The sequence below is a fragment of the Orycteropus afer genome, unplaced genomic scaffold, assembly GCF_000298275.1.
Source record: "Orycteropus afer afer isolate SDZICR_OR568_19922 unplaced genomic scaffold, OryAfe1.0 scaffold00098, whole genome shotgun sequence".
NCBI classification, from domain to species: Eukaryota; Metazoa; Chordata; class Mammalia; order Tubulidentata; family Orycteropodidae; genus Orycteropus; species Orycteropus afer.
Window position 1 is genome coordinate 5,953,541 of NW_006921685.1, and position 5,651 is coordinate 5,959,191.

Consider the following 5,651-nt stretch of genomic DNA (forward strand, 5'->3'; position numbering starts at 1 on the left):
GGGTTTGAACCGCCAGCCTTCTGGTTAGCAATCAAGTGCTTTAGCCACTATGCTACCAGAGCTCCTCAGTAAAGTAGAAGGGCAGTGAAAGAGGAGAAGACCTTCAATGAGATGGATTGACACAGTGGCTGCAAAGATTGGCTCAAGCATAGCAAGGATTGTGAGAATGGCACAGGACTGGGCACTGTTTAATTTACATAGGGTTGCTATGAGTTGAAGCCAACTTGGCTGCACCTAACAACAAACCTCAAGATAGACCAACTGAGAATTTCCCCAGTAATTCTTCTCATCAAGATAATTTGGGAAATAAGTGGGTTGCTGGTGCATACATTGTATAGAATATGGGTATAGTATGTCAATGTGTAGTGGTGTCACCAATTTAGCTAAGGAATCCCTGAAGAGGTCACCATACTCTGCTGAGGACTACTGGTAATATTGGACACCCTTGTCTTCTTCCTACTTTAAAGAAAATATATCTAAAATTCTCACTGAAAAAAAGAAAACTTTATGGGGCGGTTCTCCTCTGTAACACATGGGGTTGCCAGGAGTCAGAATTAACTAGATAGTATAATTTTTTTTGTGTTTCTGTGGGTTGTTTTTTTTTCAACCTAAAGAAAAGCTCTCTAGTCGGTGTTTCTGTTCTGCCATTCTTGCAGTTTTGTATTTCTACTAGGCAAATTATGTATCTAAAGCAAATTATTTTAATAAAAATAATTAGAAATTCAATTGGCTCTTTAGCCACTGGGAGTTGCTTAAAAGATTCAAGACCAATGTTTTGCCGAGTGAGGTCAGAGATTTCACAGGATCATCTGGCCCAGAACCAGCTGGAGTACTACACCCAATCTCAATTTGTAGGGAGAGGACCTTGGAATCTGCATTTTTTAAAGCATCCCAGTTGGTTCTGATGTACCTAACATTTGAAAACTCGCAGAGAGACATATATGGGTGGGAGATAACTAGCATCATCAATAAAGGAATTTAAAAAAAAAAACAAACAAGCTTATACTAGAAACAACTTGGCTGAGTGTTCCATCTGTTTTTATATTTCAATGCTATAAGTGAATTGCTTCATATTTTCTTCATTTCCTAAATTTTATTTATTTTGCTATTGATGTTGAGAATATGCATAGCAAAACATACATTAATAGTTTCTACACATAAAATTTAGTAATATGACTACATTCTTCAAGTTGTTTCATACTCTTTTTATTAAGCAAGTACATATATACAATGGTCTGGGTTTTATATTTAAACCATTTCTTGTCTAGTTTATTTATGTTCTTTCCACTAAAAAGAAAAAAGAAAAGTAAAATGTTAATAGTAGAACCATTTACGTACCAGCTAGTTAGATGCTTGAGAGCACAGTCATATGCTCTAAATTCTTTTTTAAAAGGCTTGTTTTTCTACATTCATATTTGGTATTCATGTAGTAAGAGGTTTAGTGATAGATTCATCTGGATGAAAGAAATCTTAAAGGTTATTTGGTCTCACCTTCCTCACTACCAATCAATTTGTTTAAATTTCCTGTGCCACAGACAGTCTGAGGTCAGCATTTGTTCGAAAACCATCTGAAATAGGTTGATGTTTCATTCCCTTAGGAGATAATTTATTGGGGATATTTAAATGTCAAACATTTTATTGCCTTGGGACCTAGAAAATATACTCTCCTTATTTTCCTCCTATCTCACTGGTGACACCATCTCGGTCTCTTGCTATATTCTCCTCTAAATATTCAGGGCACCAAGACTTGACCTTTAGTCTTTTCTCTCTTCTTCTCCATAATTAGTTTGATCTAATCCCATAGCTTTGAACATGGAACATGCTAAGAACTCTTAAATATGTAACTCTAGCGTTGGCCTTACACACTAAGCCCCAACTTCTAAGTTTCTAGCTGATATCTCAACTTGGCTGTCTAACAAGTATTTAAAACTTAACCAGGAAAAACAATGCTATTGATGACAAATCCCCTACCATATCGTTCTGTCCCCAGTCTTCCCATCTCAGCAAATGGCACCTCCATTCACCTGGCTGCTCAAGCCAAAATCCTCTTATTTGATTTCTTTCTTTTCTTCTCCCCTTGCTGTTTTTATCAGCTCCGACTCATAGCAACCCTATGTACAACAGAATGAAACACTGCCCAGTCCTGTGCCAGCCTCATGATCCTTGCTATACCTGAGCCCACTGTTGCAGCCACTGTGTCAATCCATCTCGCTGAGAGCGTTCCCCTTTTTTGTTGACCCTCCACTTTACCAAGACTTCTCCAGGGCATGGTCCCGTCTGACATCACCAAAGTAGGTGAGATGAAGTCTGGCCATTTGTGCTTCCAAGGAGCATTCTGCCTGTGCTTCTTCCAGGACAGATTTGTTCATTCTTCTGTCAGTCCATGGTACTTTCAGCATTCTTTGCCAACACCACAACTCAAAAGCATCAACTCTTCTTCAGTCTTCCTTATTCCTTGTCCACCTTTCACATTCATATGAGGTGATTGAAAACACCATGGCTTGGATTAGGTGCACCTTAGTCTTCAAAGAGACATCTTTGCTTTTCAGCACTTTAAAGAGGTCTTTTGCAGCATATTTGCCCAGCGCAACATGACATCTGATTTCTTGACTGCTGTTTCCATTGGTATTGATTGTGGAACCAAGTAATATGAAACCTCTTCTCCCCTACATCCAATCTTTTATCATATTCAATTGGCTTCATCTCCAAAATACATCCCATATTCATCTGATTCTTTCCATTTTCACTACCATCCTAGTTCAAGAAAGAGGATAGTGGCTTGGACTCGGGTGGTAGTGAAAATGGAAAGAAGTTCAAGTCACTATTCTTTTTCTTGGACTATAGAATAGCCTCTATAATAAAATAAAACTTTTTCTTTGTCCCAAGCAAGGTTGGTGACTAGAGCTCACAGCTGACAAACAAGAACAGTTACCCCAAATCTAAAAAAAAAAAAAAAAAAAAAAAGATACTTTCTCCAAGACTTAACAAGAGATAACAGAACTCACTTACTGCCATCAACCACTAACCCCTACATGCACACTACCACAGTTCCTCCTCTAGTATTTAAAGAACTAGGGAGGGAAGGAGGATGGTGTCATCATAGGAAGGTGGTGTTGGCTTTGTGTAAATAGTAGTGTTTGTGATAAGATACATCTCCCTCTCTGATCCTTAAGATTGTTGATCTAACAATCAACAGCCATGAAAGCAGCGATCAAGTCATCAAACGATGTGTTGCATTAGGTACTGCTGCTGCAAAAGACCTCTATAAAGTATTTAGGAACAAAGATGTCACTTTGAAGATTAAGGTGCACCCAACCCAAGTTATGGTATTTTCAACAGCCTCATAGGCATATGAAAGTTGAACAAGGAATAAGGAAGACTGAAGAAGAATTAATGCATTTTAATCATGGTATTAGCAAAGCATATTAAATGTGCCATGGACTCCCAGAGAATGAACAAATATGTCTTGGAAGTACAGCCAGAGTGCTCCTTATAAAGGGAGGATGGACATGCTATCAGGAGGAACCAATCCCTGGAGAAAGACATTATGCTTGGTAAAGCAGAGAGACAATGAAAAAGAAGACTCTCAACAAGATGGATTGACAGAGTGGCTGCAAAAATGGGCACAAACACAGCAACAATTACGAGGATGGCACAGGACCAGGACAAATTTTGTTCTGTTTTATATATAAGGTTGTTATGAATCAAAGCCAACTCTGAGGCACCTAAACAACAACTTTCAGGAGAGGGAAAGGAAAGGTGCCTCCCTCTCCCTAAAGTGAAGCAAGAAAGAGTACCAAGACAATCATTAGAAAATGCAAACAACTCTACCAATACAGAAAGCAAATCAGTGTTTGCATAGGAAAGGAGGGATGGAGAGAGTAGGGACAGAGAGATTATAAAAGGGTATGAGGAAACTTTCAGGGGTGATACATTATCTTGATGGTGGCAGTGGATCCACAGATGTATAAATACATATACACCAAAACTTATCAAATTGCGTATTTTAAATATATGAAATTCATTGTAAGTCCATTATACCACAATCAACCTGTTAAAAATGTTACATCCTCAAGCATGATGTTAGATTTTTCTTGGATGCCCTTTATCAAGTTGAGGAAGTTCCCTTCTATTTCTAGTTTACTGAGAGTTTTTATCAGGAATGCTTTTTTTGTACGTCTACAGAGATGATAATGTGGTTTTTCTTTTTTAATGTGATGGACTACATTTAGTTTTAAATGTTAAACTAACCTTGCATTCCTGGGATAAATCATGATATAATATTCTATTGGATATAATATCTTGCTTGATTTGATTTTGCTTAGAAATTCTGCATTTATGTTCAAGAGAGATATTGATGTGAAATATTATCTTCTAATATCTTTTTCTGGATTTGTTATCAATAGAATGAGTTTGAAAGCCCTCTTCTTCTCCAATTTTCTGGAAGAGTCAATGTAGAATTAGTATTATTTGTTCTATAAATGTTGTAGAATTCGGCAGTGAAGCTATCTGGTCCTGGGTCTCTTTGTGGGAAATTTTTAACCTACAAATTTAATTTCTTTAATAGATATAGAGCTACTTTGGTAGTTCAGTAGTTTATATCTTTCAAGAAATTTGTCTATTTCATCTAAGTTGTGAAATTTATTGGCATAAAAACTGTTAATATTTAAAAGTGTGTTATTTAATTTCCAAATATTGGGGAATTCTCTGAATATCTTTCTGACATTGATACTAATTTAATTCCATTTTTTATCAGAGATTATACTTTGTATGACTTGAATCCTTTAGAACTTTTTTAAGATTCAGTTTCTGACTCAGAATATACATTGCATATTCACTTGAAAATGTATGACTTTGCTGTTGTTAAGTGCAGAGTTCTATGAATGTCAGGTTTCTACTGCTCAATACCCTTGTTTAAGTCTTCTATATCCTACTGTTATTCTATCTACTTATTTTATCAAATATTGACAGAAGAATACTGAAATCTCCAGCCATAAATGTGGATTTGTCCACTGCTCGTTGCAGTTTCACCAGTTTTTGCTTCATGTGTTTTGAAGCTCTGTTATCAGATACCTAAATATTTAGGATTGTTATATCCTCTTGACGAACTTTCCTCTGTCATTACCCAACTGACATTTACACTTGATGTGGTTATTGGTATTCAAAAACCAAACGCATTGCCAGGGAGTCAATGCCACCTCATAGCCACCCTATAGGCAAAGTAGAACTTCCCACAGGGATACTAAGGTAGTAAATCTTTACTGGAAGCAAACTGCCTCATCTTTGTTCCGAGGAGTAGCTGATGGGTCTGACCCACTGACCTTTCTGTTAGCAGGCAATCATTTAACCACTGTGTCTCCAGGGCTCCTGATCATCGGTATGAAAAAACCCCACTGCCACTGACAACTCACAGCAACCCTAAAAGAGTAGAACTGCCCCACAGGGTTTCTGAGGCTCAAAAGTAGACTGCCTTATCTTTCTCCCATGGAGCGGCTCCTAGATTTGAACTGCTAAGTTTCTGGTTAGCAGCTGAATGCTTTAACCCTACGCCACCAGAGCTCCCTTAATTATTGATATAGCTAGGTATAAATCTACCACCTTGCCATTGTTTTGTCTGTTTTATCTGTTCTTTGTTCTCTTTTTCTTCTTTT